Consider the following 24,068-nt stretch of genomic DNA (forward strand, 5'->3'; position numbering starts at 1 on the left):
TAATGCCTTTCCAACTTAACTAAGCATTTATCATGCACTGTGGCTGTAAACTTTTGCAGTTTCGGGTGCAATCGCAAAACCTGCATGCATTTCTTTTTCCTTCTTCACAGTTTTACAAATAGAAGATTCGGTTTTAACCCAGACCTTAACAACCTCAGCATACAATTTTTTTTCCCTCATTAAGTCAGGAGCTTTCAACTTTTCACTTAAAGGAAGCACTTTACAGCTTCTCTTTGGCATATCCAAATTGCCAGCACCACTACTCTGGTGCTTTGGGGCAATTATTAAGTAAAATTAGGGTTACTTGAACACAAGCACTATGATACCTCGACAGTCCAAGAGGGCTGCTAAGTGACTGATGGGTAGGATGCTGGACAAAGGGATGATTAACATCCCTAGCAGGACAGTGTGAGATTTCATCATGCTACTAAGAAAAGCATGCAATTTAAAATTTATGAATTGTTTGTTTTTGGAATTTCTCATTTAATATATTCAGACTGCAGTTGACTGAAGGTAACTGAAACTGTGGGCCGAGGAAAGTGAAACTGCGGGTAATGGGTCGGGGTGGGGACTACTGTACACACACAGAACTGTTTTCATCTAAAGGCAGATAATTACAGTCACGGTGAAAGTCTCCAAGAACCAGCACACAACTCCTCTCTTTCATGTTGCCCAACTTCTTCCTTCTCAATTCAAACATGTAGTAGGATTGAGAGGTGTGTAGATTCTGAAAATCCTCAAATTCCACTCACCCTCCCCAAAAGATGCAGCAAGTTCCTCTTTAAATAAGAAAGAGAAGCACCTCTTTCTCATTTATGTGATAAAGAGCAACTCAATAGAAGCGAAAAGAGTTGCCAATAGTTGCCAGGTTTCAGTGCGGTTGGTGGAAAAGAGAAGGGTATAGAGAAAAAAAAATCACCCAGGATTTTCTCTGACCGTAGAGGCTTTGCAGAATAGATAAAGAAGAAAAACAAAAAGCCACTGGGTAGAGGCCACTCAATAAACACCTGAAGCCCCATTCTCTTCCTAGTTAACAGAAAAGCAAAACAAAGAAAATAAATCATGATGCTCAGACTCTAGGACTGAAGAAGAGAAGGTGAATTCTAAAATGGTATGCTTGTGCCTTCATTAACTGCTTAAAACTATTGGAAAATCTAATACTTGTAATTTATTCTGAAAACTGACAAATGCTGATGTACTAGGAAAAAATGGCTATTTATTCAAAATAAATACTCAGGTGTGGGAAAACCACTATATAAAAAAGCTAGCTATGAGCATTTATAGTATGTAAAAGGCAGGCTAAACAACTGTTATCATGGATATGATACTGAAAGTAATTTTTACTCTTCTTCCTAAGAAGACATGAAAAGTTCTAGGAATTTACTGTTGTGGTAGTATTAATAATTATAATGGAATGGATCAAATCTCCCAAGGCACACTAACCAAAACTGGGAGATAGAGTTCAGAAAAAAATGAGAGGAACAGTAAGTTAACTGGCAAATGATACCTTTGGGGGGAAAAATGCAGCACATGACACACTGAGGGCCAGTATAGATAACATTCAAAGAAACCAAATGAATCAATTTAAAGAAATGATCAACACAAAAAAATGGCCAAAGGACATTTATGGCAATTAATGGAATACAAAAGGCCAATAAATGAGTCAAAAGGACACTCCATTTTACTAATAAATGAAGAGATGCAAATTAAAACAGTGAGCCTTCTTATGCTTATCAGATTGGTAAACATTAATTTCAAAATATAGGTGTGCATGCCAATGGTCAAGAAATTCTACTTAAAATTCTTTTTCTTATAGAAACATCTACATAAGAATGCAAATATATATGTGGTAATAACAGTCAACATCTACTGTACATACATCAGATACTACTTAATTTTACAGCAATTCTTAAGAGTTAAATACTGTCATTATTCCCATTTTGAAGATGAGGAACCTAAGGGATTGAGTGGTTAAATAACCAGTCCAAGGTCCCACTTACAATGATTAAGAGCAGGACCTCAGCCTATCTGATTTCAAAGCCGAAGTTCTTAAACAGGCCCTATACAAGGATGTTCACTGAAGTACTGAGCTAATTAGAAAGAATCTAGATGTCTACCAAGATGGGACAAAATTCTACTGTTCACTGAAGTACCAGGCTAACTAAAAACAACCTAGATGCCTATAAATATGGGGCAAAATTCTGCTACATCCATACAACTGAATTCTATGTATTCAATAAAAGGATACACACTCACACGCATATACTGACATAGAAAGTAGCTAGGATACACTAAATTTAAAAAGCAGAACAGGACTTACAATTGAATTTCTGTTAAAAAAAAAAAAGTCAAAAATAAACAAACACATCCAGGAGCATAAGCGTAGAGCAAAAAATCTGTAAGTGAGTATACCAAATTGTAAACAGCGTTTATCTTTGAAGAGCAGCGTTTATCTTTGATGAAGGGGCCTCCCACTACCTAAATAATTTTACTTACATCTGAAAGTATTTGCAACTAATATGTAATTTAATCAGAAGAAAACAGAAGCTGGATGGATCAATTGTTTCTTTAGCTCTGTGGATGCTGGGTTCCAAGGTGAAGAATCGGGCAGTGACGCACACAATTCTCCTACTTGGTAATATTCTAAAAAAAAATTTTTTTTTCTATTAGTGATTTTAGAAGAAAAGCCTGGAGCGCTCACCATCGAAACGAATCTGAAGGAAAGCAGTCTACTCTCTTGATAACTACCGTAGACACGCAACAAATACATACCGAATGAGTGAGTAGTTGTGATACTACAGCCAAAGCCAGAAACGTACAAATATCCGCGAGAGCCCAGAATGCTGAAGTGCTGAGACTCGCGGCGCCAGAAAGCACCGGAGGCAAGAGGCGAGGGAAGAGGGGCGGGGTGGCCGTACCTTGGGCGAAGGGCCTGGCATGGCAAGACGGCTGCAGTCTGGGCTCGGCTTCGTGCTGGGGAGAGGGGGACCTGGGTGCCCCAAGACTCGCGCCTCTGGCCCAAGTCGGCCCCAGCTCGCAGCGGTCTAGCCCCAGGTGACGCTCACTTTCTCGGTGAGGTTCCCTAACACCTAAACAGCTTGGGAATTCAAATTTGAAGAGCCCGCCCTCCCAGCCAGCCCGGGATTGGCGCGCCCAGGAACTGCGTCACCGTGCGTCTCACTGGGACTCAGGAAAACTTGGGGGTGGTCCCCGCTCCGCGTGAGCAATGCTGTTTCCGTAAAAACTGGGCAACCCCAAGCTGCCGCGGGTACTGGGCACGCACCTATAGTCGTTCTCGGACTTCGTTTCTTCTTCAGAGGGGCTCCAGCCCTACGTTCCGCCGCTCCTCCCGAAATGCTCTGCGGCAGGAGGGCCTACGCCAGACGTCGCCTGCGCGCTCCCGCGCTACTGCAGTTTAAGAAGTTTGGCCCTTCCCGGCTACCCTCCTGCTCTATGTGCGAAAGCTTACAGCTTTTGGTTAGGGCTTCCTTCCTAGTGTGAGGAAACGGCTTGCTGAATACGTTTGAGAGAGCTTTTAGTTTTCTCAGACCGTGAGATATTTGAGGCCGAGAAGGAACGTTGTTCTTAGGGGATAATGGACTGAATGCAAAGTTATACTTGCAATGGGATGTTTAGTTTGAGCTATTCCCCCCAGGAAGTGTGATTTTTTTTTTTATACCTGATCATCTCGAATACTACTCTGGGTTGCGATGCAGTTCGTGACAGTCGCGTTTAGACTTATCCCTGCCTTAAGTTACTCCCAGTGATGCTCTGCTCTGCCTAACCACCGCGGAGTACTGTGTATCCTTCGCCTCAGCGCCCCGGCACGACGCGGTTGCTGGCTGGAAGCATTGTGTAGGGTACCTTGTTTCAGTCTTGGCGGAGGAGGAGCCAGAGGAGTAACTAGTGTTTTCAGCCTTAAATCCCTTCCAGCTCCAATCCTGCATCTTCTGTTCATGGACTCCGCCCCCCTCCCCCACCAAGTCAGCATTTAGGACAGGAGAGTTTATTTTTTGCCTCATCCAAGAAAATTCTCAACATCCTAGAGTCATGTATCGCATTTGTCCGTGAAGACTGGACTGAAATGGTTATAATGGATTAATTTTTTAAAAGTGTTTTGCGATTCCCTCTTCTAAATCTTGTATCCACTAAGTCTTGTGCTCACCGAATATTCAGAATCTAAAATATAAATTTAAAACATCAAATGAATGCAAGTAAGGAAAAGAAACCAGTTGGGGGTAGAAGGTGGGAAGCAAATCATAGATCAAGTGAAGTTTCTGTCTGTGCAGCATAATGAGAAAATGGCCAGACATGGATTTGCACCAAATTTATGGGAAAAACCAGACTTAAAATATATGTGTAGCGTCGTCTATGAAATACACTTTGTGGGATAGAAGGACTTTGAAAAGACAGGCATGCATACTTCAAAGTATCTGAAGTAGAGGTATGAAAGGTTTCTGTTCCCGGTGATGGAGATAGCCATGGCTCACACATTCAGCCAAAACAGGAACCTTGAAATATTAACGACAGACCCTCAGAATTACAGACTTTAATTTTTTTAATTAGCCACTTCTCATGTGAGAAATAACTAGGATCTAGCATGCTCCAGGGTGAACAGCAACAGGAATTTACATAAAGGTGACTAACAATTTTCCAAGGAAAACTGGATAACAGTTTGGGATAAAAAGTGCAATGAGAAGGCATACAGGCCAAGCGACAATGTTCATCTGTCCAAAGGGACATCAACATGCTGCCCTAGATGGACCCTCTAAGTTTGTGTCTGCCAGGAGACAAGCAGACAAGCTTCTTATCGTCACAGCCAGGCACCTGGGATAAACTGTCCTAAAGCTGTAACTCCTGGGAACACATACAGACTCACTTAGGGTCCAGAAGACAGACATAGGAGGAGAAGACTGGAATCCTCATGTTGTGTGGGAGTTGCTGCCAAGACATCTGGGTCTGCTTAGCCTGGAAGAATATTCCTAGGACAATGGTAAGTTCCCACAGGGGTACTAATTGACCATATAGCGTTTTGAGGAGAATTATAAAAAAGATGCTCTTTCCTCAAGGTCAGTGGTTCTCAACCAGGGATCATTTTGCACCCCAGGGGACATTTGGCAATGTCTGGAAATATAAATGTCACAACTGAGAAGGGTGCCACTGCCAGCTGGTGAGTAGAGGACAGGAATGCTATGAAACATCCTATAATGCACAGGACAGCTCTTCCACTACAAAGAATTATCAAATCTAAAATGTCAGTAATGACAAGGTTGAGAAATCCTACGTTTGGAAAATGTAGCCCTGAATTAGGATTTTAGTCGCCTCTCACTCTCTCAGCTGTGTTCCCAATGTAAGGCACAAGTGTGCAACCACTATGTCCTCTCTGGACTTAGAGGAGGGATGAGGATGGAGTCAACAGTGACGTTATTGAGGCTTTTTAGAGGAGGACCCTTCAGTAGAAAAACCTGCCAACGAGATTATTTTGTGATAGAGACAGTATACAAACACACAAATATATATAAACATACCGTTACAAATTGTAATAAGTGCTATGAAGATGTATCAGTTTGGGTCCTGCAGGAAGCTGATGGTGAGATGCAGTTAGGAGTATAAGAGATTTATTGGGAGATAAGGCCTGTGAAAGTTTAAAGGGGTGGAAAAAGAATTGGGCCTGGTAAATCTTCAGGCTTTGATGCAAATCAGACATTTGTGAAAGAAAAAGGGAGAAGGAAGCAGAATTGGGCAGAGGGAGCCAAAGATTGCAATACAGATTGACAGAGTGTTGGCTAATGCAGTAGGGAGTTTTGGGGTGTCCCATCAGAGGACTCCCGCAGTGGGCAGAAGTAGGCAGGCCCTGAAATCCGTCATGCTGGAGATGGGAAGAACATGCCTTGGCTCAAAGGCTTAAAAAATTTTTTTTTAGCTGAGATATAATTGACATATAACATTATATTAGTTTCAAGTATACAACAAAATGATTTGAATATATATGTATTGTGAAATGATCACCACACTATGTCTAGTTAACATCCATTACTACACATAGATACAATTTTGTTTTTCTTGTGATGAGAACTTGTAAGATCTACACTTTTAGCAACTTTTTTTTAGTTAATTTTTTTCTAAGATCTACCCTTTTAGCAACTTTCAAATATACAGTTCAATATTTTTAACGGTAGTCATAATGTTGTAAATTATACCCACAAGACTTCTTTATTTTATAACAGAAAGTTTATACGTTTTGACCACCTTCCTCCACCTCTCCAACGCCAGCCCACACCTCTGGCAACCACCAATCTGTTCTTTGAGTTCTCAATCAATCTATGAGTTTAGTTGTTGTTGTTTAATTTCACTATTAATTGTGAGATCATACAGTACTTGTCTTTCTCTGTCTGACCTATTTCACTTAGCATAATGCTCTCCAGCTCCATCCATGTTGTTGCAAAGGCAAGATTTCCTTCTCTTTTACAGCTGAATAATATTCCATTATATATATATATATGTATATATATATATATGTATATATATATATATATATATATACATCACATTTTCTTTATCCATTCATTCATCAGTGGACACTTAGGTTCTTTCCATGTCTTGCGTTTTGTAAATAATGCTGCAGTGAACACGGGGGTACAAATATCTTAGTCTTTTTTTATTTGGTTAAATACCCAACAGTGGAATTGCTGGACTATGTAGTAGTTCTATTTTTATTTAATTTTTGGAGGAATCTCCATACTGTTTTCTATAGTGGCTGCACCAATTTACATTCCCTCCAGGGGCGCACAAGGGTTGTCCTTTCTCCATATCCTTCTCAACACTTATCTCTGGTGTGCCGCTTGTGGAATCTTAATTCCCTGACCAGGGACCAAACCCGAGCCCCCTGCAGTGGAAGCTCAGAGTCTTAACCATCGGACCGCCAGGGAAGTCCCATGACAACATTTCTAACAGGTGTGAGGTGGTAGCTCACTGTGGTTTCGATTTACATTTCCCTAAGGATTAGTGAAGTTGGGCACCTTTTCCTATACCTATCGGCAATTTGTATGTCTTCTTTAGAAAAATGTCTATTCAGTTTCCCTGCCGATTTTAAAATCATATTTGTTTTGCTATTGAGCTATGAGTTCTTCATATATTTTGGATGTTAACCCCTTATCAGGTTTATGATTTAGAAATATTTTCTCCCATTCTGTAGGTTGCTTTTTCATTTTGTTGATTGTTTCCTTTGCTGTGCAAAAGCTTTTTAGTTTGATCTAGTTCCACTCGTTTATTTTTCCTTTTGTTGCCTTTGCTTTTGGTGTCAAATCCAAAAAATCATTGTCAAGAACGATGTCAAGGAGCTTACTGCCTATGTTTTCTTTTAGACGTTTTATGGTTTCAGGTCTTATGCTCTTTAACCATTCTTTTCAGGTCTTTCACCATTTTGAGTTAATTTTTGTATATGGTGTAAGACAGTGGTCCAATTTCATTTGTGTGTGTGTGTGTTTGTGTGTGTGTGTGTGTGTTAGTTTTAGGTGTATAGCAAAGTGATTCAGACATATATATACTTGTATATATATATATTTTTTATATATTATATAAGATTATTCAGTTTCTTTTCCTTTATTGGTTATTACAAAATATTTAGTATAGTTCCCTGGGCTATACAGTAGGTCCTTACTGGTTATCTACTTTATATATAGTAGTATGTATATGTTAATTCCAAACTCCTAATTTAGCCCTACCCCCCTTCCCCTTTGGTAACCATAAGTTTGTTTTCTATGTCTGTGGGTCTATTTCTGTTTTATATATAAGCTCATTTATATCTTTTTTAAAATTCCACATATAAGCAATATCATATGATATATGTCTTTCTCTGTCTGGCTTACTTCACTTAGTGTGATAATCTCTTGGTCCATCCATGTTTCTGAAAATGGCATTATTTCATTCTTTTTTATGGCTGAGCAATATTTCATCATATATATATGCCACATCTTCTTTATCCATTCATCTGTGAATGGACATTTTTGTTGCTTCCATGTCTTGGCTACTGTAAATAGTGCTGCAGTGAATATTGGGGTTCATGTACCTTTTCAGATTATGGTTTTCTCTGGATATATGCCCAGCAGTGGGATTGCAGGACCATATGCTAACTCTATTTTTAGTTTTTTAAGGAACCCCCATACTGTACTCTATATTGGCTGTACCAATTTACATTTCCTCCAACAATGTAGGAGAGTTCCCCTTTCTCCACACCCTCTCCAGCATTTATTGTTTGTAGACTTTTTGATGATGGCCATTCTAACTGGTGTGAGGTGATACCTCATTGTAGTTTTGATTTTCATTTCTCTAATAATTAGTGATGTTGAGCATCTTTTCATGTGTTTGTTGGCCATCCATATGTTTTCTTTGGAGTAGTGTCTATTTAGGTAAGTTGCTTCATTGGCAAATATTTTCTCCTGTTCTGAAGGTTGTCGTTTTGTCTCATTTATGGTTTCCTTTGCTGTGCAAAAGCTTTTAAGTTTCATTAGGTACCATTTGTTTATTTTTGTTTTTATTACTCTAGGAGATGGGTCGAAAAAGATCCTGCTGTGATTTATGTCACAGAGTGTTCTGCCTATATTTTCCTCTAAGAGTTTTATATTATCTGGTCTTGCATTTAGGTCTTTAATCCATTTTGAGCTTATTTTTGTGTATGGTGTTAGGGAGTGTTCTAATTTCATTCTTTTACATGTAACTGTCCAGTTTCACCAGCCCGACTTATTGAAGAGGCTGTCTTTTCTCCATTGTATATTTTTGCCTCCTTTGTCATAGATTAGGTGATCATAGGTGCATGGGTTTACCTCTGTGCTTTCTATCCTGTTCCATTGATCTATATTTCTGTTTTGTGTGCCAGTACCATACTGTCTTGATTACTGTAGTTTTCTAGTATAGTCTGAAGTCAGGAGCTTGATTCCTCCATCTCTATTTTTCTTTCTCAAGATTGCTTTGACTATTCGGGGTCTTTTGTGTTTCCATACAAATTGTAAAATTATTTGTTTTAGTTCTGTGAAGAATGCCATTGGTAATTTGATAGGGATTGCACTGAATCTGTAGATTGCTTTGGTTAATATAGTCATTTTCACAATATTGATTCTTGCAATCCAAGAACATGGTATATCCTCCATCTGTTTGTGTCATCTTTGATTTCTTTCATCAGTATCTTATAGTTTTCTGCATACAGGTCTTTTGCCTCCTTAGGTAAGTTTATTCCTAGGTATTGTATTCTTTTTGTTGCGATGGTGGATGAGATTGTTTTCTTAATTTCTCTTTCTGATATTTTGTTGTCAGTGTATAGAAATGCAACAGACTTCTGTGTATTAATTTTGTATTCTGCAACTTTACTGAATTCATCGATGAGCTCTAGTAGTTTCCTGGTAGCCTCTTTAGGAGTTCTGTGTGTAGTATCATGTTTCTGCAAACAGTGACAATTTTACTTCTTTTCCGATTTGGATTCCTTTTATTTCTTTTTCTTCTCTATTGCTGTGGCTAGGACTCCCAATTTCACTCTTTCGTATGTGGCTGTCCAGTTTTCTCAGCACCATTTATTGAAGTCAAAGGCTTTATTAGATCCTGAAGTCCATGCAGTTAAAGTCTGTCAGATAACCATACTCTTCATATAGCAGTGACACTCTTTCATGAAAGGAGATTAGAATTGCACACTTCCATGCCTATCATAGGAGGATAATTAAAAGGTCATAACAGAAGTTTCTTTTCTTTTTAAAAAAAAACATAGTTATTTATTTATTTATTTAGCTGTGCCAGGTCTTAGTTGTAGCATGTGGGATCTCTTTTTTTGTTTTTTTTTTCCTGTTTTTTTTCTTTAACATCTTTATTGGAGTGTAATTGCTTTACAATCGTGTGTTAGTTTCTGCTTTATAACAATCAGCTATATGTATACATATATCCACATATCTCCTCCCTCTTGCATCTCCCTCCCACCCTCCCTATCCCACCCCTCTAGGTGGTCACAAAGCACTGAGCTGATCTCCCTGTGCTATGCGGCTGCTTCCCACTAGCTATCTATTTTACATTTTGTGGTATTTATAAGTCAAGGCCACTGTCTCCCAACTTACCCTTCCCCCTCCCCGTGTCCTCAAGTCCATTCTCTATGTCTGCATCTTTATTCCTGTCCTGCCCCTAGATTCTTCAGAACCTTTTTTTTTTTTCAGATTCCATATATATGTGTTAGCATATGGTATTTGTTTTTCTCTTTCTGACTTACTTCACTCTGTATGACAGACTCTAGGTCTATCCACCTCACTACAAATAACTCAATTTTGTTTCTTTTTATGGCTGAGTAATAATATTCCATTGTATATATGTGCCACATCTTCTTTATCCATTCATCTGTTGAAGGATACTTAGGTTGCTTCCACGTCCTGGCTACTGTAAATAGAGCTGCAATGAACATTGTGGTACATGACTCTTTTTGAATAATGTTTTTCTCAAGGTATATGCCCAGTAGTGGGATTGCTGGGTCGTATAGTAGTTCTATTTTTAGTTTTTTTTTTTCTTTTTGCGGTACGAGGGCCCCTCACCACCACAACCTCTCCCGTTGCGGAGCACAGGCTCCGACGCGCAGGCTCAATGACCATGGCTCATGGGCCCAGCCACTCCGCGGCATGTGGGACCCTCCTGGACTGGGGCATGAACCCGTGGTCCCTACATCGGCAGGCAGACTGTCAACCACTGCACCACCAGGGAAGCCCTATTTTTAGTTTTTTAAGGAACCTCCATACTGTTCTCCATAGTGGCTGTATCAATTTACATTCCCACCAACAGTGCAAGAGGGTTCCCTTTTCTCCAAACCCTCTCCAGCATTTATTGTTTGTACATATTTTTATGATACCCATTCTAATGGGCGTGAGGTGATACCTCATTGTAGTTTTGCTTTTCATTTCTCTAATGATTAGTGATGTTGAGCATTCTTTCATGTGTTTGTTGGAAATCTGTATATCTTCTTTGGAGAAATGTCTATTTAGGTCTTCTTGCCATTTTTGGATTGGGTTGTTTGTTTTCTGATATTGAGTTGTGTGAGCTACTTGTAAATTTTGGAGATTAAATCTTAGTCAGTTGCTTCATTTGCAAATATTTTCTCCCATTCTGAGGGTTGTCTTTTGGTCTTCTTTATGGTTTCCTTTGCTGTGCAAAAGCTTTTAAGTTTCATTAGGTCCCATTTGTTTATTTTTATTTTTATTTCCATTTCTCTAGGAGGTGGGTCAAAAAGGACCTTGCTGTGATTTATGTCATAGAGTGTTCTGCCTATGTTTTCCTCTAAGAGTTTGATAGTTTCTGGCCTTACATTTAGGTCTTTAATCCATTTTGAGTTTATTTTTGTGTGTGGTGTTAGGGAGTGTTCTAATTTCATTCTTTTACATGTAGCTGTCCTTTTTCCCAGCACCACTTATTGAAGAGATTGTCTTTTCCCCATTGTATATTCTTGCCTACTTTATCAAAAATAAGGTGACCATACGTGCGTGGGTCTATCTCTGGGCTTTCTATCCTGTTCCATTGATCTATATTACTGTTTTTTTGCCAGTACCATACTGTCTTGATTACTGTAGCTTTGTAGTATAGTCTGAAGCTGGGAGCCTGATTCCTCCAGCTCCATTTTTCTTTCTCAAGATTGCTTTGGCTATTCGGGGTGTTTTGTGTTTCCATAGAAATTGTGAAAGTTTTTGTTCTACTTCTGCGAAAAATGCCAGTGGTAGTTTGATAGGGATTGCGTTGAATCTGTAGATTGCTTCGAGTGGTATAGTCATTTTCACAATGTTGATTCTTCCAATCCAAGAACATGGTGTATCTCTCCATCTGTTTGTATCATCTTTAATTTCTCTCTTCAGTTTCTTTTAGTTTTCTGCATACAGTTCTTTTGTCTCCTTAGGTAGGTTTATTTCTAGGTATTTTATTCTTCTTGTTGCAATGGTAAATGGGAGTGTTTCCTTAATTTCTCTTTCAGATTTTTCATCATTTGTATATAGGAATGCAACAAATTTCTGTGCATTTTGTTTCCTGCTACTTTACCAAATTCGTTGATTAGCTCTAGTAGTTTTCTAGTAGCATCTTTAAGATTCTCTGTGTATAATGTCATGTCATCTGTATACAGTGACAGTTTTACTTCTTTTTTTCCGATTTGAATTCCTTTTATTTCTGGTTCTTCTCTGATTGCTGTAGCTAAAACTTCCAAAACTATGTGGAATAATAGTGGTGAGAGTGGAAAACCTTGTGTTGTTCCTGATCTTAGTGGGAGTGGTTTCAGTTTTTCACCATTGAGAATGATGCTGGCTGTGGGTTTGTCATATATGGCCTTTATTATGTTGAGGTAAGTTCCCTCTATGCCTACTTTCTGGAGTAGTTTTATCATAAATGGGTGTTGAATTTTGTTGAAAGCTTTTTCTGCATCTATTGAGGTGATCATATGGTTTTTCTCCTTCAAGTTGTTAATATGGTGTATCACATTGATTGATTTGCATATATTGAAGAATCCTTGCATTCCTGGGATAAACCACACTTGATCATGGTGTATGATCCTTTTAATGTGCTGTTGGATTCTGCGTGGCAGTATTTTGTTGAGGATTTTTGCATCTACATTCATTAGTGATATTGGCCCGTAGTTTTCTTTCTTTGTGACATCTTTGTCTGATTTTGGTATCAGGGTGATGGTGACCTCATAAATGAGTTTGGGAGTGTTCCTCCCTCTGCTATATTTTGGAAGAGTTTGAGCAGGATAGGTGTTAGCTCTTCTCTAAATGTTTGATAGAATTCGCCTGTGAAGCCATCTGGTCGTGGGCTTTTGTTTGTTGGAAGATTTTAAATCACAGTATGAATTTCAGTGCTTGTGATTGCTCTCTTTATATTTTCTATTTATTCCTGGCTCAGTCTCAGAAGGTTGTGCTTTTCTAAGAATTTGTCCATTTCTTCCAGGTTGTCCATTTTATTGGCATAGAGTTGCTTATAGTAATCTCTCATGATCCTTTGTATTTCTGAAGTGTCATTTGTTGCTTCTCCTTTTTTCATTTCTAATTCTATTGATTTGAGTCTTCTCCCTTTTTTTCTTGATAAGTCTGGCTAATGGTTTATCAATTTTGTTAATCTTCTCAAAGCACCAGCTTTTAGTTTTATTGATCTTTGCTATCGTTTCCTTCATTTCTTTTTCATTTATTTCTGCTCTGATCTTTAGGATTTCTTTCCTTCTTCTAACTTTGGGTTTCGTTTGTTCTTCCCTCTATAGTCCTTTTAGGTGTAAGGTTAGGTTGTTTATTTGAGATTTTTCTTGTTTCTTCCAGTAGGCTTGTATAGCTATAAACTTCCCTCTTAGAACTGCTTTTGCTGCATCCCATAGGTTTTTGGTCATCGTGTTTTCATTGTCATTTGTTTCTATGTATTTTTTTTTTTTTTTTTTTAAAGGTGTGTGTATTTTATTTATTTATTTACGGCTGTGTTGGGTCTTCGTTTCTGTGCGAGGGCTTTCTCTAATTGCGGCGAGCGGGGGCCACTCTTCATTGCGGTGCGCAGGCCTCTCACTATCGCGGCCTCTCCTGTCGCGGAGCACAGGCTCTAGACGCGCAGGCTCAGTAATTGTGGCTCACGGGGCCGGCCGCTCCGCGGCACGTGGGATCCTCCCAGACCAGGGCTCGAACCCATGTCCCCTGCACCGGCAGGCAGACTCTCAACCACTGCACCACCAGGGAAGCCCTCTATGTATTTTTTGATTTCCTCTTTGACTTCTTCAATGATCTCTTGGTTATCAAGTTGTGTATTGTTTAGTCTGCATGTGTTTGTATTTTTTACAGATTTTTTCCCTGTAATTGATATCTAGTCTCATAGCGTTGTGGTCAGAAAAGATACTTGATACGATTTCAATTTTCTTAAATTTACCAAGGCTTGGTTGGTAGCCCAAGATACGATGTATCCTGGAGAATGTTGCATGAGCACTTGAGAGGAAAGTGTATTCTGTTGTTTTTGGATGGAATGTCCTATAAATATCAATTAAGTCCATCTTGTTTAATGTATCATTTAAAGCTTGTGTTTCCTTATTTATTTTCATTTTGGGTGATCTGTCCATTGGTGAAAGTGGGGTGTTAAAGTCCCCTACTATGATTGTGTTACTGTTGATTTCTCCTTTTATGACTGCTAGCATTTGCCTTATGTACTGAGGTGCTACTATGTTGGGTGCATAAATATTTACAATTGTTATATCTTCTTCTTGGATTGATCCCTTGATCATTATGTAGTGTTCTTCTTTGTCTCTTGTAATAGTCTTTATTTTAAAGTCTATTTTGTCTGATATGAGAATTGCTACTCCAGCTTTCTTTTGATTTCCATTTGCATGGAATATCTTTTTCCATCCCCTCACTTTCAGTCTGTATGTGTCTCTAGGTCTGAAGTGGGTCTCTTGTAGACAGCATATATATGGGTCTTGTTTTTGTATCCATTCAGCCATTCTGTGTGTTTTGGTGGGAGCATTTAGTCCATTTACATTTAAGGTAATTATCGATATGTATGTTCCTATTCCCATTTCCTTAATTGTTTTGGGTTCGTTATTGTAGGTATTTTCCTTCTGTTGTGTTTCTTGCCTAGAGAAGTTCCTTTAGCAGTTGCTGTAAAGCTGGTTTGGTGGTGCTGAATTCTCTTAGCTTTCGCTTGTCTGTAAAAGTTTTAATTTCTCTGTTGAATCTGATTGAGATCCTAGCTGGGTAGACTAATCTTGGTTGTAGGTTTTTCCCTTTCATCACTTTAAATATGTCCTGTGACTCCCTTCCGGCCTGCAGAGTTTCTGCTGAAAGATCAGCTGTTAAGCTCATGGGGATTTCTTTGTATGTTATTCGTTGTTTTTCCCTTGCTGCTTTTAATATTTTTTCTTTGTATTTAATTTTTGATAGTTTGATTAATATGTGCCTTGACATGTTTCTCTTTGGATTTATCTTTTATGGGACTCTCGCAGCTTCCTGGACTTGATTGACTATTTCCTTTCCCATATTAGGGAAGTTTTCAACTATAATCTCTTCAAATGTTTCCTCAGTCCCTTTCTTTTTCTCTTCTTCTCCTGGGACCCCTATAATTCAAATGTTGGTGCATTTAGTGTTGTCCCAGAGGTCTCTAAGACTGTCCTCAATTTTTTTCATTCTTTTTTCTTTATTCTGCTCTGCAGTAGTTATTTCCACTATTTTATCTTCCAGGTCACTTATCCGTTCTTCTGCCTCAGTTAGTCTGCTATTGATTCCTTCTAGAGAATTTTTCATTTCATTTTTTGTTTTGTTCATCATTTTCTCCTTTTTAGTTCTTCTTGGTCTTTGTTAAACGTTTCTTGTATTTTCTCCATTCTATTCCCAAGATTTTGGATATCTTTACTGTCATTACTCTGAATTCTTTTTCAGGTAGACTGCCTATTTCCTCTTCATTTGTTAGGTCTGGTGGGTTTTTACGTTGCTTCTTCATCTGCTGTGTGTTTCTCTGTCTTCTCATTTTGCTTCACTTACTGCGTTTGGGGGTCTCCTTTTCACAGGCTGCAGGTTCGTAGTTCCTGTTGTTTTTGGTGTTTGCCCGCAGTGGCTAAGGTTGGTTCAGTGGGTTGTGTACACTTGGTGATGGAGGGGACTAGTGCCTTTGCTCTGGTGGATGAGGCTGGATCTTGTCTTTTTGGTGAACAGGACTGCATCCAGTGGTGTGTTTTGTGGTATCTGTGAACTTATTATGACTTTAGGCAGCCTCTCTGCTAATGGGTGGGGTTGTGTTCTTGTCTTGCTAGTTGTTTGTCATAGGGTGTCCAGCAGTGTAGCTTGCTGGTCGTTGAGTGGATCTGGGTCGTAGCTTTGAGATGGAGATCTCTGGGAGAGCTTTCGCTGTTTGATATTACGTGGAGCCGGGAGGTCTCTGGTGGACCAATGTCCTGAACTCAGCTCTCCCTCCTTAGAGGCACAGGCCTGACCCCTGGCAGGAGCAGCAAGACCCTGTCAGCCACACAGCTCAGAGGAAAAGGGAGAAAAAAGGAAAGAAAGAAAGAAAGAAAAATAATAAAATAAAATAAAGTTATTAAAAATAAAAAGTAATAAAAAAAGAAAAAAAAAGAAAGAAAGAAGAGAGCAACCAAACCATAAAACAAATCCACCAATGATAAAAGCACTAAAAACTATACAAAAACAAAACAAAACAAAAAAGAAACGAACAGACAGAACCCTAGGACAAATGCTAAAAGCAAAGCTCTACGGACAAAATCACAAAAAGAAGCATACACATACACACTCACAAAAAGAGAAAAAGGAAAATAAAAAATATATTTATATATTAAAAAAATGAAGAAAGAGAGCAGCCAAATCAATAAGAAATCTACCAATGGTAATTAACTCTAAATACTAAACTAAGATAAACATAAAGCCAGGAACAAATTAGATGCAGAAAGCAAACCCCAAGTCTACAGTTGCTCCCAAAGTCCTCCACCTCAATTTTGGAATGATTCGTTGTCTATTCAGGTATTCCACAGATGCAGGGTTCATCAAGTTGATTGTGGAGATTGAGTCCACTGCTCCTGAGGCTGCTGGGAGAAACTTCCCTTTGTCTTCTTTGTTCGCACAGCTCCTGAGGTTCAGCTTTGGATTTGGCCCCACCTTTGCATGTAGGTCACCTGAGGCCATCTGTTCTACACTCAGACAGGAGGACGGGGTTAAAGGAGCACCTGATTTGGGGGCTCTGTCTCACTCAGGCTGGTGGGAGGGAGGTGTACGGAATACGGGGCGAGCCTGTGGCGGCAGAGGCCAGTGTTATGTTGCAACAGCCTGAGGCGCGCTTTGTGTTCTTCTGGGGAAGTTGTCCCTGGATCACGGGACCCTGTCAGTGGTGGGCTGAATAGGCTCCTGGGAGGGGAGGTGGGGATAGTGACCTGTGCTTGCACACAGGCTTCTTGGTGGTTGCAGGAGCAGCCTTAGCATCTCATTACCGTCTCTGATGTCAGCGCTGATAGCTGCCGCTTGCGCCCGTCTCTGGAGCTCATTTAGGAAGTGCTCTGAATCTCCTCTCCTCGCGCACCCAAAACAATGGTCTCTTGCCTCTTAGGCAGGTCCAGACTTTTTCCTGGATTCTCTCCCAGCTAGCTGTGGGGCACTAGTCCCCTTCAGGCTGTGTTCATGCAGACAACCCCAGTCTCTCCCTGGGATCTGACCCCTCAGCTCCCAGCCCCCACCCGCCCTGGTGGGTGAGCAGACAAGCCTCTCTGACTGGTGAGTGCTTGCCAGCACCAATCCTCCGTGTGGGAATCTCTCCACTTTGCCCTTTGCACCCTTGTTGCTGTGCTCTCCTCCGTGGCTCCGAAGCTTCCCCCCACCACCTCCTGTCTCAGCCAGTGAAGGGGCTTCCTAGTGTGTGGAAACTTTTCCTCCCTCACAGCTCCGTCTCAGAGGTGCAGGTCCCGTCCCTATTCTTTTGTCTCTTTTTTTTTTATTGTGCCCTACCCAGGTATGTGGGGAGTTTCTTGCCTTTTGGGAAGTCTGAAGTCTTCTGCAAGCATTCAGTAGGTGTTCTGTAGGAGTTGTTCCTCATGTAGATGTATTTCTGATGTATTTGTGGGGAGGAAGGTGATCTCCACGTGTTACTCCTCCTCCATCTTGAAGGTGTCCTCAGCATGTAGGATCATTAGTTGCACCGTGCAAACTCTTAGTTGTGGCATGTGGGATCTAGTTCCCTGACCAGGGATTGAACCTGGGCCCCCTGCATTGGGAGCATGGAGTCTTAGCCACTGGACCACTAGGGAAGTACCAGAATTTATTTTCAATGGGTTTCAATTTTTTTTGTTGCAACCCACAGTAAGAAATATGTTTTACACTGTAACCTAATAAATATAAAAATACATATAACTAAAAAAAGTTTTTGAAACATTACTTACCCTTACTGTGTGCAATGCATGCTGATATTTTCCTTTTATATATCCTGTTTTTTAGTGTTTGTGTATAATTATAGGACAATGTGAATATTTCCATGTTTCTGTATGATTAGGGCTTCTTTTTTCTTTTTAAAAAATTAAGACAAAACTCACATAACTTAGAATTAACCATTAAAAAAAACTAACCATTTTAAATTATACAATCTAATGGCATTTAGTACATTCAGAATGTGTACAACTACCACCTACAAAAAATTTTTATTACCCCCCAAAGGGAATCCCATACCAATGTCATTCCCTATTCTCCCCACCCCTTCTGTCTCTATAAATTTACCTATTCTGGATATTTCATATAAATGGAATCATACAATATGTGACCACTTGTGTCTGGCTTCTGTCACTCAGCATAATTTTTTGAGGTTCATACACATTGTAGCATGTTTCAGTATTTCATTCCATCTTATGGCTGAGTAATATTCCATTGTATATATTCAATATATATCACATTCTGTTTATCCATTTCTCCATTGACATTTGGGTTGTTTCCACCTAAATATATAACAATCTAATTTGAATTGTTAACAAATTAGCTTCAGTAGCATACAAAATTCTGCTTCTATAAAGCTCTGTCCCCTCTTTTATGTTGTTATTGTCACAAATTATATCATTTAACACCATATGCCCATTATCATAGATTTAAAATTATTGTTTTATGCATTTGTCTTTTAAATCATATAGGGAAAAAAGACCTAAAAACCAAAATACAATAATACTGGCTTTTATATTCACCTTTGTTGTTACATTTGTCTGAGTTCTTGATTTCTTCTTGCTTCAAGTTGCTATCTAGTGTCCCTTCATTTCAGCCTGAGGGACTCCTTTTAGCATTCCTTATAAAGCAGATCTGCTAGTGACAAACTCCCTCAGCTTTTGTTTACCTGGGAATGTCTAACTTTCTCCTTCATTTTTGAAAAATAGTTTTGCCAGATATAGAATTCTTCTTAAACAGTCTTTTTCCTCTCTGAATATGGCATTCCACTGCTTTCTGGTCTCCATAGTTTCTCATGAGAACTCAGATGTTAATGTTATTGAGGACCTCTTGTATGTGACAAATCTCTCATTTCACAGCTTTCAAGATTCTGTTTTTGTCTTTGTCTTTTGATATCAAGTCCCCGTTCTTTCTCTAACTCTCTCTGTATCTATTGGCAAGTTACTTTATCTCCATTTCCTCATTTATGAAATATGATAATTGTGAGGATTAAATAAAATGATATATGTAAAACACTTAGCACAGAGTCTGGCATATATTAAGTACTCAGTAAATGAAGTTTTTATTATTATAGATTTGTGATTTTGAACCATTTTCTCTAATGGCAAATGCTGCCCAAAAGACAAATGTGGTAAGGACTAAAATGCACTCTTTAGATTTAACAATGAGGCCTTAGGACAACAGATTTAGTAGGGCAGAAGCTCAGTTATAGTAGGTTAGGGAATGATTGGGAAGAGAGTGCCTGAAAATAGCCACAGAGACATTTCTCTCCTCCCCTCCTTGCTAAGAAATGTGTAAAGAGGAGGAGAGAGAACCCTAACTAGAACATTTGGGGTTCAGGAAAATCCACAGCCCCCCCCACCAGGGTTGGAGAGACTTGACTTTGGCTTAGGTGGGATTATTATTATTACTATTATTATTATTTTCTTGGAGCAAAGGTTGGTGAATTATTAGCCTTGTACAAGTGGAGGGATATTATTTTTAGAATAACTAGCTGGAAGGAAGGAAGGAATGGTTGGTAGAGGTGTGAGGGATTTTTTAGGTAGGGAATAGTCTTAAAGTTAAAACCTTCTCATGGCCTATATTTTTGCCTTTGTTGTAGGAAAAGAGATCATTGGCTAAAAGAGCTAGGAGGTATAGAAGTGTTTAATCTTCAATATAATTCCTCTGTGAGAAGAGTGGTTAAATTTTGGAACCGATGTTAATGGAAAATATGAGAGAACTGACTCGAGAGAACAGAGAGATTGCTGGAATGTATTGAGAATCAAGCTAAAGTTGGAGTCAAGATTTAAGTAACACCAGTTTTCAGGATTGACAATTTGTTTCTAACACATTTTGTAAGAGAAAATGTTAATCCAGGGCTGGGATTGTTTTGGAGTGAGTATATAACAGAATGATAATAACACAAAGGAGTTATGTTTTTTGATAGGAGAGTTGTTGAAATGATAGACTATGTTTTTTGTTTTAGTTGGATGGGATTAAAAATAAAGGTAAGAGGGCTGTTGGGAGAGTTAGAGAGGTAAACAGACAATAGGAGCTTGAAGACAATAGGAGTTAAGCAAATAAGAGAACTGGAAGGCTGGGTGGTAAGCATGTGAGATATTAGAGTAACAGAGATGGGGGCATTCCTAGGTGACTCTGAAGTTTAGGAGATAGTTATTCACATGGATAGTCTAGCTGGTTGTAGGCTGAGGTTGGGGTAACATGAGAGGCCTGATGGTATTAACAGTTAGTAACTATGTCTATAATACCTGTTATAACTAGTATTAATATTTTTAGTATAGCTAAAAGTGAAATGAGGTGTCTGTGATTTAATATGATGTGACTTGATAAGCTGTATTGTGTTCCTCTTTGTCAGTTCATACTAATAGGTACAGAAACTACACTGAAGCCTGCTTGAAGTCAAAGACAGAAATGGAGCCAGTTTATTAAAGAGTCTCAAATTATTATGAAGTAAATAGAGGATGGTTTGATTTCCCCAATCCTTGCTTCCAACTGTAGTCTGTCAAATATCTCATTCTCTAAATAGTGGCTATCTTGAAAACATCTTGGCCTCATTCTGGCACCTGAAGATCCCTGCCACTCAAAGGAAACCACAATATCCCAGGCCCTTCCCGGTCTTTGGGGAAATGCTCCAAATCTGTCTAACTCTAGTCCTGCTGCTTCCATCTCCTCCCCATGCTGAGATTATTCCTAGGAAATATATTAGGGATGACGGAATTTCATCTCTTCCTTGCTAACAGAAACAAACAAAATGTACCACACCATAAGTGACAGCTTTGTCCATTGAAGGAAGGTCTGACTAGGGCTCTGCTTAGCTTATCTCTCATGCCATCTTGTGGTTAAATAGGTGGCTGCACTGGGAGCCTTTTATTCTGGTCATGCCTGCTGCTTTAAGGTTAAGGGCAATTTTATCTGCCTTTTTTCCTGTGGTTTTGGATCTGGATTCCAGGGTTAAGGAGAGAGGCAAACTGAGTCTAGTGTCCTCCACACCGACCAGGTTCAATGGGTTGAAGGGAGGCTCTTTCCCTGTGACTAGATTTCACTTAGGTTTCCCACAGGTATTTTCTTTGTTTTTTGGGTTTTTTTTTTTTTTTTTTTTTTTTTTTTGCGGTATGCGGGCCTCTCACTGCTGTGGCCTCTCCCGTTGCGGAGCACAGGCTCCAGACGCGCAGGCTTAGCGGCCATGGCTCACGGGCCCAGCCACTCCGCGGCATGTGGGATCCTCCCGGACCAGGGCACGAACCCGTGTTCCCCGCATCGGCAGGCGGACTCTCAACCACTGCGCCACCAGGGAAGCCCTCCCACAGGTATTTAAAATTTAACATATTCATAATAGAACTACATCAATCTGCTTCCCCTCACCCTTCTGTATCCCCCTCCTTACCTTCACCCCAAGCTTCCCCTCAGTGACTCCCAATCTTAAACTCTCTTCTTCTCTGCTCTTTATCACACTGAAAGACTGTTTATCCACTGCTAAATCAGAGCCTAAAGCCATTCTAGATTTCCCCTCCTCCCCTTCATTTCCTTTTTCTGGCTCCCAGTTCCAAATGGTCACTAATCTCCTGTCCATTTCCTACATTCTTCTGCCACTGTTTGAGTTATAGCCTTCAGTATTTTTCACTGAAACTATTGCAGTTGTTTGTCTCTATCATGTTTCCCATTTTACAGCCTTGCCCATCTCAGAATTTTCCTTCATATTGCCTGCAGCTTGACTGATCTGAAACTCAAATTTGAAATCCTTTAATATTGCCGAAGAGCCTACAGGGTAAAGTCCAAGATCCTTGATGTGTCTTAAAAGGTACCCTGTGAGTTGGCATTTGTCTGCTTTTAAGCCTCCTCTCTAATCACTCCTCATTTCACACATAACAACTAGTAACACTTATAGTTCCTGGAACACATTGAGTTTTGTCATGCTCTGGGCATTTGTTCATATTGTTTCCTTTTGTTTACGAACAAACATCTGTAGGTCTTATCTCAGGTCCAGTAGAGGCATCCTGCAAAATTTCTGTGGGGTATGTATCTGTTTGGGCCTGTAAGAAGCAGATGAATCACTCAATGGGGTAATGGAAGAGAATAATAGAAGGGTCCCTTGAAGAGAATTTAATAAGGGGAATATTTATCAACATAACCATCAAGGGATGGTGAAATACCCAAGGACTAAAAAACAGGTAGAAGCGTTTATCCCCCCTAGACCTAAAGGGGCAAGGGGAAGGAACAGCATTTTGGAGCTGGGAGAGATCTATAACTCTATGTGAGAGTGCACCCAACAGTTACAATGTCTGAAAGCAGAGGAATGTGGCCACTGCCAAAAAAGCGTGGGGGTGGGGGATGTAGAATAAATAGCCCAACTCCTCTCTCCTTCCACCTTTTTTTCTTCTGCTGGTTCTTCTCATTGGCTGATTCCAAATGAAAGCCAAAGTCTAAGGAAGCCAAGGTAAAGCAGTCCATAGAGGTTATCCTCCCAGGGTAGGGCAGAGAATGGTAAAGGATCAGGAGAATTTAACAGAGAACAATTAGCACAGAGGGAAAACCTGTCTGCTAGTGTTCTGTGAGAGGAACGGGGCAAGAGGGCTAGGGATGTCACCTTTCATTTTGAAAATGTTCAATTAATCTCCTGTTTTCAGATGGCAGCTAATCTCTTAGCTTTGATAGGTATCCCCAAGTCTTAGGCTGGGGAGGAGGTCTAGGAAACTATTTTGTTAAAATATAGACTTTCAACCATCTCTCCTGTTTTCAGCTTGACTCCACACTTTGCCTTCAAACGTACCTGCAGCCTCTAATCCCTGAAACCTTCTGTGATTTGCAATTCAAATCAGCTTACTTCTCATTAGCTTCCTTCCCCCTGCAGGTTCGATGTCTGACATCCCCTCTCCACTAGGTCAGTTTTCGCTAAAACATTTCACTAAAAACATTATTTTTACTATCCTGGTCAGGAAACAAATCTGCCTTCTGCTTTAGAGGGAGACATCATTTCTGTCTTTCTAAACTGTTTTCCACACAAATATCCTTGAAAAGATAGTCTGGAGCAAAAGCTGTCAATGCTTCTTTACAACACAGGCAGAAATACAGGAGACCACTGAAAATTGCCTCCCAACAGTAAGGAAGAAAGAGAGAGTCAATTCATGGTTTGGCCCTTTTAAAAAAAGGAATGATTTTCTAAATTTCTGGTTGGTGGAGACCCTGTATCCCTGACTTCAGAAACAGACAGTGGTAAATTATGCTTTATATTCTAACTCCTTTTCAGGCAGTCTGTTTCATGAAGCAGAATTTAAGTGCTTTTTTCCATCAAAGTTCTATCTCTCTCATAGTAAGTATGATGTCTCTTCGACTCCAGCATTGAAATACCTATCAGTCTTAGTTTTTGGTATTGATGAGTTTTGGTCTTTTTTTTGGTCATTTCATAGGTATTTATTTGTTTAGGCTGTGCTGTGCAGCTTGCAGGATCCTATTTCCCCGACCAGGGATTGAACCAAGGGCCCTGGCAGTGAGAGCGCTGAGCCGTAACCACTGGACTGCCAGGGAATTCTCCCATAGGTATTCTAAATAGGAAGTTGGGAAAGGCTTTGTAGAAAGCATGTGTAAAGGTTAGCAAAACCTTTTCTCTTTCTTTGTGGGCAAATGTGACCTTGGGTTAACTTTCTAATTATGTTTCTCTGGAATCCTGATAAAGTAGAATGTCAACTGTCTAACTAGCAATATTGTTTATGGTAAAAATGACCCTGATTGGGGTAATTTTGCTAGGCCAGGAAGGTTCCTGGTGTGAAGCCAAAACTTTGGGCTTTCCTAAATAATTCAGTATATCTTTTGGGGCAGGGGCGGATCTGGAAGCTATGCTCATGAATGTTAGTTCCTATCTGGGACATGGGCCTTCTAATCCAGGATGACTATTGCACATGTCCATGTGGG

At 39.7% G+C, this 24,068-nt stretch overlaps 1 protein-coding gene across 2 annotated transcripts in view; it reads right to left on the minus strand.

Annotated features, from left to right (window-relative positions):
* MIS18BP1 (MIS18 binding protein 1) overlaps positions 1-3,421 on the minus strand; it is a 63,155-nt gene extending 59,734 nt beyond the window's left edge. The window contains exon 1 of one of the 2 annotated variants that reach the window (XM_081230256.1): positions 3,284-3,421. The gene's annotated coding sequence lies outside the window, so the exon portion shown is untranslated. The other variant, XM_081230255.1, reaches the window with a different exon arrangement.
* Between the last annotated feature and the right edge of the window lie 20,647 nt (positions 3,422-24,068).

Source organism: Mesoplodon bidens (assembly GCF_964165515.1).
Source record: "Mesoplodon bidens genome assembly, chromosome: 3".
NCBI classification, from domain to species: Eukaryota; Metazoa; Chordata; class Mammalia; order Artiodactyla; family Ziphiidae; genus Mesoplodon; species Mesoplodon bidens.